The sequence below is a fragment of the Cottoperca gobio genome, chromosome 3, assembly GCF_900634415.1.
Source record: "Cottoperca gobio chromosome 3, fCotGob3.1, whole genome shotgun sequence".
NCBI lineage: Eukaryota > Metazoa > Chordata > Actinopteri > Perciformes > Bovichtidae > Cottoperca > Cottoperca gobio.
In genome coordinates this window covers 7,181,340-7,191,892 of record NC_041357.1, presented here as the reverse complement: position 1 = coordinate 7,191,892, position 10,553 = coordinate 7,181,340, and positions in this window count along the sequence as shown.

The following is a 10,553-nucleotide window of genomic DNA, read 5'->3' as shown; positions in this document are numbered from 1 at the left end:
AGGTCTTGAGCGAATTTCTTCTAATTTTGTTAAACTCAAGAAGTCATACGATAATTATGACAATTTCCCACAAATGTATAAAATTATAAAATGATGAAGTGATGACATTTTGGACAGATGTGGATGTGAACTGCAACTTGACTGTTGCACGGAGGCTTACAACAGTGAGGAGGTCATTCTAGTTTCACGTGTGTAGTTGTACTCCCCAAAACCTGGAAACAGACTTGTGTAAAATCAGTAGTTTCCCTTTAAAAACCACTCAAGGATCTGAGTACTTCACTGTGACTGTGACGTCTCTTTTGGTGGGTTAGTAAAAGAAGCAATAAATGAGGCCACTGTGATACGACGTAACCCCCTTGAGAGAATGAATCCTGGCTGTGAGTGTGAGGTCACAGTGTCATTGATCCACAGCGTCACTCCTCTGTTATGAAACCATCTGAAGTCCATGAGAGAAACTGTGTCTTCTGTCCTTCGCTTTGCCTCACACACACACTTTACACACAAAGACAGTTAGCTGTGTCTGTGAACACAACTGTACGCTAATGCAGAATAACGCCATTTATAGGCCCATGTTCCCTCACACTGAGCTGAACTGACTGTATGTGCTGTGATGTGTGGAGGAGCATTGTACTCGTCAGACTGACCCTGACTTCACCACCACCACCACCCTCCTCCTCCTCCTCCTCCTCCTCCTCCTTCACACTGACTGAATGGTGCTGAGCTGCTGAAGCAGTACAGGACTGTAATCTGCTGCACACAACAGAAATACTAACTCTGTTTGAACCTGAATTATTATTGTTTCTGTAAATATGAAAGGTTTTACTCTTGGTGGATATTTAATTGGTTGATTTCCGTGTTTTTCTAAAGTCAGCATATTTCAATTTGACTACTTTGAGACCAATACATTAAAAAAAGTTTATCTCCCCACCTGACAATATAATGAAATATAATATAACTGTATAAATATAAATCAAATTAAGACTGAGAGTATACACCATACTACGACACTGTAGAAATACCTCAACTTAAAACTAAAAGTTCTGCACTGAAAATGTTACGTAAAAAGTATGTGAGTATAATCTTGAAGATATAATGTAAAGAAATGTCCAATGAAAAATGTCCCCTGTGACTGTAATACTATTGCATATTATATCATGATTACGACTCCTGCATTAATGTCAAAGCAGGATTTTACTGTTGCAGTTGGTTGAGGTGGAGCTCATTTTGAACTATTTATAACTAATGATTATTTTCATTATGGATTAATCTGTTGATTATTTCCTGCATTAATCGATTGTTTGTATTACCAACAGTCCAAACCTAAACATTCTTACTAATGCATTACAATTATTAACATTAATAAAATGATTAAAAGGAAAAGCAGCAAATCTTCACATTTGTGAAGCTGAAACCATGACATAATTTCACATGATAAATTATAGTTTCCAATAAAATATTCTAATGGTTAATCTTTCCAGCTGTACTTTGTAAAGTAACCTAACTTTTGACTGATACTGTAAGGTGTCATGCAGTGGATACAAATGTACAATATGTCCCTCTGAGGTGTAGAGGAGAAGAAGTATAAAGTGGCATGAAAAGTACCTCAGATTTGTGCTTAAGTAATAAACTACTTGAGCACATGTAGGATCTACTTTGTTGCATTCCACAACTGATGCTTATGGAAGAAGATTAGGGCCACATGTGAAAAATGTATTTGAGTTCAGAAAATAAAGTCATTAATCAGAACTCAAATACAGTCTTCACATGTGGCCCTAATCCACTTCCACAGATGCTGGTAATAACAATGCTTGCATGTTATAGCCTAAATATATATAGGCCTACAGTAAACTACTGTATTAGTGTGTATCATTCATGTAGGCTATCTGATAAATAATTCAGGTCAGTCGATAAAAACATTTGGCCAAAAATAAATAATAATTCGATGGATTAACTCCACAATATCCTCTGTTATTTGTAGTTAATAAACACGTGTGTTGTTGCAGAACAGCCTGTTTTTAATCCTCTCTTGTTCCGTGATGCTGCTGCGTGCTCTGCGGGGATTTAGGGGTTAAAGTAGGGCATTATTTGACTCGTTAATTCCCATATCTGCCACATGGTGGGGACCGGAGGAGACTCTGCTGCTGCCTGTCCGTCTTCTCTTCAGTTTGCAGACTTGCTACTACTGCTTTGTTGTCGGAGGTCACTCAGTCCCACCAGCGCACAGCTCACAGCGCACTCAGGACCCGCACAGACCCGCACTGACCCGCACTGCTCTCCGCAGACAACACTTCTCTCCGCAGTTTAATTTAAAACACAACAAAACAAGTAAGTAAACATACGACTGCGACTCTTGCTTTGCAAACGGAAGCTGCTTTTCTTAATTCATGATTTTTTTGTGAACACGAGGCTGGTGGGCTGCTCGGGTGATCGGGTGATCGGGTTCAGATCGATCATCATGTTGTCGATTGATCGGTAGTTTATGCCAAACGGCCACATTTTGAAGATGTTTATGACTTTGATTGAGTAAACAGGACTGATGATGTGGCGCCTGTGCGGATGATTTATGTGGGCTATATGACACATTGAGGAGCTTCACTACCGCACCACTTGTTAGGCCACTTCGTGAGACACTCAAATACAAGTCTCAACTTTTAAATTGGACTGAAATACTCTTATTTAAAGTACTTTTTAGTCTCCAAGTGTCTTCGAGGCTCTTGTAGGAAAATACACAACACAAGTTAAAGATCACGTGAATAAATCAAAGTATGTCTGAACTTTTAAAAACTTATTTAAAGTACTTTAAGACAAACACTACTGGTCAGTTCTGATTAAAAACTGTTGTTTCCTGCTTGTAATTTGGTGTATACAGAAACTGAAGGTAAAGTTGATCAACTGACCGACTTTGACCCTAACTGGAATTTGTACCTTCACACAGAGCTGCTGCTGCTGATATATCTATTCTTTAAGACAACATTTGATCAAAAGTTAAAGGGTTTATTGATTTCAAGTGGGTTTTAATCACATGGGGAACCATTGCTTGCTTGTGACCCCTTAAAACAAACAGATATCTGCTTGTTACTGGTTGCATGTGTCTCCTGGTTGTGACCACAGTGTAATCTTTTACTTGATTTTACTTTTAGAGGCACCAAAGGGGTTAAACAATTCCATATTTCACTAGAAAAAGCCAAAGAGTATAGACAAGTCTAAAAAACATAATTTAGTGTAGCAGAAATGGTTCTGGTTCCTGTTGTGGTAACTGGTGATTGAAACCATCATGGGACACTCAAACTTTATTAAATAAAAGTCTTATCCTAGGATACAGAACTGGCTTTAGTTAAAGAGCTAGAAACACACAGAAACATGTTTGAGCAATCAAATTAAATGAAAAAACATGTGCAGAGGAAATAAAGGTTGAGAGCAGGACTTCCATGCTGGTAACCAAAGTAAAGCTTCAGCTCATGATTCTGTGTATTATTGTTTTATCCATAAGGCCATAGAATAGTGATAAATGCCCAAAGTGACATCTTAAAATCTCTTTGGATTTTTGTCAACAATCCAAAACCCAAAGATAATGTAAGGCCACGAAAAGCAGTTACATTTTCCAACAACTCCTCCAAATAAAATTCATAATTTGTCCACTCCCATTTTCTGATCTAACGTCCCCATCAGCAAGACAACACCATTTATTTTGTTCCTTCAAAAACTGTTATAGCCTTACAGTTGAAAACCTGTTTTATAACGTGATGGTTAGGACTTTGTTAGGTCTAGAGAAAGATCATGTTTCAGGTTAAAATAAGGACTAAATGAAGGTCAGGGGATGTTCGTCGTCACGGTTAGAACAAGAAACGCTTTAAGGTTCGGTTACGATCGTTGACGTGCTTTAAAACAACATTAATTGTTGGTAAGAAACGGGAAACAAACAGCGGTCTAGGGTTAAAGTCCGATGTCTTGTTGTCCCTGTCATAGTTACTACGACCACTAGGAGTGCACTGTCACTTGAATATAAGCGCATGTTGCTTTACGGCACTTACTGAAACGACTGATTCTGTCATTGTTCTTGTGGGACTTCATTTGGCATTTCTGTACTGCAGTTCCTTGTTACTCCTCAGCCGACATGCAGAGTATACACGATACAAAATAATCTGATGTCGGCCGTTCTGTCAGCCTGGTAGATTTATCAGGCTATAGTTCAAATTCTATTGCACATTATTGTTGGATACAGTTCACGTTGATGAATATTAGCGATCTTATCTTTCCATTTTTCTTCCAATAACAACATAACAGCGGCATAAAAGAACATATACTGTAATTATTTAGCAGATTTTATACACAACAACAAACAGCCCGAAACTCAAGGATATTCAGTTACAGTGATAGGAAACACAGACAAGCGAAATAAATTGTAACAATTAAAAAGATTTTGATAAGAATTCACTAAAATTAAAATAGTTGAATCTCACAGATATATTTGGAACCTTTTTGATTGTTTTTATTCTCTTTTTGTTGCTGTGTATTTGTAACTATTCACTCATTTCACTTATTTTCTGACCTTTTTATATATGGCTTGTTTTGCCTTTTTCTGTTGATACTGTGTTTTTTAGAAATGTTTATTCACATTGGAGAAGCTGAACCAAGTTAATGGTTGGCAAAAAGACTTAAACCTTTAATCCATTATCAACATAGTGGCATCAATTGATCGACTGTTCGTTTTAGGTCTGAAATGAAACCCCCAGGGGAACCTGACTGACCCATGTTGGAGCAATACTTTGTCAAACTTACACAACATCCAGCTCTTCTTCTGACCGGTCTGTGTCACGGATGGAAATGTGGGTCAGTGTTGTGCATGGTGGTATCAGTCAATATTTCAGATTTGTCCCCCCTCCTGTCCCCCCACGTACATCAGTGGATCTTTTCCTCAACTTGTGAGGCTGTAAATCAGTCCAGCTGCAGGTCGAGCTTCACTGCAGCGTGACCTTAATTACCTTTCCATACACGGGGAACATAAAAGTGTGTCTTGTTGAAGGGATTCTGCCAGAGTTAGCAGCTGTTTGGATGTCTGTCGGACATGAATGTTTTCAGATTCACCCTCAAGAACCAGTTCATCTGCATTCTGAGATCTTTGACACGACAAGTTTAACCCGACACCATGTAGGAAAAATGTAGGAAAACCCAATTCTGTATGTTTCTCACAAAAAAGAGAGTTGCATGTCATCTAAAGTCTGTCTCCGGCAGAGACTCACTCACAGTGATTCCATAACCTGTTTACCCTGTTTGGTGGAGTTGCCCTGAAGGGTAATTATGGGTTTAATAAGGTTTGAGCCATTCAAGCTGCTCACATTTCTCCTCCACAAAAACAACATGGTTCAGTTGTGCTGAAGGGCTGTTGCTGTCAGGGAAGTTTCTAAACTTAGTTATTTTCCCTGACAAATAGAATTTACTTTAATATTGTCAATAATTCACATTAAAAGACAAAAACTGTGTGTGTGTGTGTGAAAGCCTGATATATCTTCAATATTGTCTTTTTTATGACAAAGAGGAAAATCGGTCTTATCCTCGCACAGTGTTGATCACTCGACTCACTTTATTACCTCGGTTCAGTCTGTTGTCTGTCTGCAGGATTACTACTCGCCCAATTTTCATGAACCTTGGTGAAAGGGTGAAGCATGAAGCAGAGAAGAACCCATTATATTTTGAAGCAGATCCAAAAACAGGGGCTGAAATGCACATTATTTTACAATTATGTATGCGGCCTTGGCTGAGGTCTGCGCTCTCCGAGTGAGTTGGTAGTTCAACAATGTGATCGACAGCGTGCAGGATTTGTGTGGTTCTTTCAAAGAAAGATAACAAAAAAAGATGACAGGTTTCAGCATGAGAACAAAACTAGGTACTTAAATATGCCAAGAAATGTGCATGAAATATGCTTGCAAAAGTTTTTGTTTTTATTTAATCGATAAAGAAGCTCTGTCAAGTCAGAAGTCAGTGTTTACAGATAGCAGTGATGAGTTTGAGTGTTAGAGGACAAATGAAACTTGTTCAGGCTCAGTAGAAACCAAGCAGATATTTCTGATTACATGCTTCAATGTGGGAGTGAGTGCCTGGGTTTGGCTCTAAACAAGCATGAGATTTGAGCGACTGCATTTTCCACACCACCCCCACCTTCCCTGCTGCTGCGTCGTCATGGAAACCTGAACAGCTTGCTCCTTTCAGTTGAAGAAACAAACTGGTTTTGCCTCCACCGAGTGGTCAAACATAGAATTCATTAAGGTGGTGGGTGGGGTCCACTCACTGACGTGCTCAGGCTGAACCTCGCTTTGGTTTTAGTGCCGCCCCCTTTTCTTCATTCTTACTCTGTATACAACCACCATCCTCACCCTCTACCCTTACCCACCATCCTCACCCTTCTACCCCTTACCCCCATCCTCACCCACCCCTCACCCTCACCCTACTACCCTTACCACCCCATCCTCACCCCACCATCCTCACCCACCATCCTCACCCACCACCCTCAACTCCACACCCTTATCCACCCTCCTCACCCTCTACCCTTACCCACCATCCTCACCCAACCATCCTCACCCTCTACCTTCACCCCCACCCCTCACCCACCATCCTAACCCTACCCACAATCCTCACCCACCATCCTCACCCACACCATCCTCACCCACCATATCTCATCCATCCCATCCTCACACCACCATCCTCACCCACGCATCCTCATCCACCATCCATCACCCTCTACCCTCACCCACCATCCTCACCCACCATCCTCACCCTCTACCCTTACCCACCATCTTCACTCACAAGCAGACAAGTTGCTGTCACTGCAGCACTAACTGGAAGGATCGTCTCTTAAAAAATGACTTCACTCTCGAAATATTGATCAGTGTCATTGGTAGATCAGAAAGTAGCATACCACAATGTATAAATACTCCTTACATTGATGTGAAAGTACTAATAGTGCAGTATTATTGGCTCTATACACTTAAAGTATTCATAGTGTAGAAAAATGTCCGCTTGTGAGAGTTTCTTTTATTATCATTTATTACATTATTAGATGGTTAATAGTGGTTGTACAGGTTTCCAACCTAGGGGTCGGGCTCCTATGTTTTTTTATACTTGTTTACTTTTCCCCACTACTCAGTTTCATCATTATCTACACATTATGAGTATCTAACACAGGGCTGAACATGAGATGATTAATCATTTTAACCACTTTTTAAAGCAAAAATGCCAACACTGGTCTTCAGCTTCTACAATGTGACGGATTTGCTGTTTTTCTGTTGTTCTCTATGATCGTAAACAGAATACTTTTGGACTGTTGGTCAGAAAAAGTCAAGTAAATTGAATGTGTGAACTGGAAAATTGTGCAGGACATTTCCCACTATTTTCTAATGTTTTTACAGACCAAAATACCCATTGAGAAATAGCTGGTAGATGCATCAATAATGTTTTTCAAAACAGGTTTTAGTTACGTCACAAAGTGTGTGTAAACATCTTTACATCGTCTAAAGCTAACAGTCGTGTCTGTGTCTCTGAAACAAAGTCTCAGGTGAGAAAAGGGCATCTTTTCAAACAGCCGCTGCTGTTTTTATTGTGCAGAGGAAATGTAAAGCCGGAGCAAACTCGCTGTGTGTCGAGTTTCTCCTTTTGTTACAGGACGAGAAAATTGTTTGTCTGAAAGCAGCCATTGTTTGGTGTCCCAGGCAAGACTGGGATTGTGAGGGGAGAGAGTTGTTGTATTATTGAAAGAGTGTTGTAAGTGGGGTTGTTGTCAGGTGGGGAGAGGATGTGAAGGGGCATTTAAAAGAATCAAAGTTAGTGAAATAAACACATAAATGTGTATTTTGGATGTTTTCTTTCTACTAGTTTGAAGAAGACATTTAATGGAAGCAAAATAGTTCCAATACTCAAAATTGATGAGTGCAATGAAAACACGATGTTTTTGCCTGTAGTGTCTCGCCTTGACGCACAGACATGAGAGTATCGATCTTTCCATCAAAGTTGCGGCAGGGAACCAAACAAGCAAACTATTCTTTTAGAGAGAGACAATGCCTGTAGTTTGACAGACACCAGCTGCCTGTGTGAGGAACAAGTTGACCGATATTAAACTGTAAATGATAAACATATAAAAGCAGTGTCAGATAACTGCCTCTTTTGTTCATCTCTGCTCTCCTAATATGAGATTTAAATTTCGGGCTACAAATAGATTCTGTTGAAAAGAACAGCGAGGGAAGAGTGACAACAATAGAGTTTATTGTTGTTGTTGTTGTTGTTGTTGCCCCATGCTCCTCCTACACAGTTCTTTCATGAATCAAAGAGTGTAAGTGTCGTGGACGAGATGTCTGACTGACGCCTTCAATGCTGTCTCTGTCAGAAGAAAAACATGTCATTATAATGAGGAGACACGGCCTCATTTCTTTGTCAAAACTGTCATGTCATATAGTAGCAATATGCAAAAGTTAAAATCGTAGCAAACATTGCATGAGCTTCTGGGGAGAAGGACGTAGGCATGTACGGTGACTAATTTGATTTATATGTATTTAAATCTTAACACGTGATGTCAGCTGGAAACTGGATGAAGAAAACGGCGGTTAAAATGTGATATTGTAATAAAATCACACTGCACAACGTAAGGTGCTGAAACCAATATTATATACAAGCAAAAAACGTATAACTCTTTCACTCTTGAATACAAAGTTTTGTGCAGATCCACATTAGATTTTAAAAGCTTCGCATTATACCCCCTTGCCTTCAGTATTGTTATATATCGCAATATACTGAATCTTAACCCCTGTGTCATGATGCGTATCGTAACTTTAGATTCTTGCCAATACACAGCCTGGCTCAGAATAAGAAACCTGCTCTGATCTTTCGTTTACTTTCCTCATTGAGTTCTTGTGCCTGGTACAACCAGAGGCTTCACGAGGCGGAGGATGAACGTTAAAATGAGGAAGCAACGAACAGACTTGACAGAGTTTGTTTGGATATTACAACTCAATTAAGCCTCGTATTGTGTTTGTTTCTCCCCCCTTACTTTGGTGTTTGAAACAGCTCTTACATCATCACACAAACCATTAATCATCACCAACATTTTTAAGCTGTAAACAATGTCTCAGACTTCTGGTAACATGAATAACTGCAGTAAATATATAAAGAATATACACTGAAAATGATTTTTTTTGTAATGTAATTAACATTTGTTGTAAAAAAAACTAAACAAAACAGAGACCAAAATTCACAGAACATCAAAAAGAATAGTTGCCTTCCAATAAAGAAAAGATATCCTGCCACCGGATGTTTTAAAAGTGTTGCACCTCCAAGAAGTACAAATTCCCAAACTCATCAAACATATGCAGACATTGTCAATGTTTATTTGTTTATGGATAGTTGCCAACTAGCTATACTGTGGACCCTTTTAAGGTTGGTTTGCGATCCGCAAATGAACACAGAAGAAGAAGAAGAAGAACAAGAACAAGAACAAGAACAAGAACAAGAACAACAAGCCAGCACCGTGACTAGAAAGCCAAAATGTCGTCACCGGTGTAGAGTTTCAGAAGAACTCCATTGCAAGATTCACTTTCATGAACTGAAAGCAAACTGTGAAAGGGTTAATGACAAGACAAAAGCACGAAAACACTGTGGTAGCGACTATATTTTACCCTCAGGTGTGCATAAACTTATTTTACTTACTGTAATCTTATCAGTGTCGGTCATTATTGATTATAGGTATATGCTGAAAAAAATGTATATCTAAATATGAGAAATAGATGTTTGCATGGAACAAATGTATCCTAATTTATAGGTGATCATACTGTATGTTTGGTATGTAAAGTCTCAGGGTAAGGAGAAACACCGCCGTATTCACTCTCCGTAAAGAAGAGCTCAGTATCACTCTTGTGTTATGTATTTTCTGGTCATTGTGTGCCAACTGTCTTTGTGTGTGTTGGCGAGGTGTCTGCTGCATCATTTCTACACACAGCGGTGAATGGTGAGCTCTGTGTTGTGACAGGGACTTGTTCCCTTGGACCGCTGGGGCAGTTCAAAGTGGATCGATGGTTTCAAAGTCTGTGTGAACTGGGTCAAAACGGCACAGATTAACCTGCGGTGCTTCCGTTTGTGTCCGTGACTCATTTTAACAACATTTAAGACTTTGTCTCCGTTCATCACATTCACTGCCTTGATAATGTGCTCCAGACTGTTGAAAGCTTTCTGTGGGAATAATTAGAATAGCATGTTTCTATTTTTGTCCTTTGACTTGTTGCACATTTTTGCACAGCATCTGCTGTGTATAGTATCCTCCATATGGTTTTATTTAAAAGAAACTTGCCATAATCAACAACTTTTAAGCTAATATATTAATTGAATCATTGTGTACATTCCTGAAGCTGACATGTTTCTATTCACTCAGCAGCTGCAGCACGAAGTGGCTCCGTGGCACTCATAAATGTAACAAAGCCTTTGTTTCAAGAACTTTTTTTATCCTACCAGAAGTGTATAAATGCATTTGTCATGTTCACAACCTCCAGTCCAGAATGTAGAGCTCTGTGAAAGCC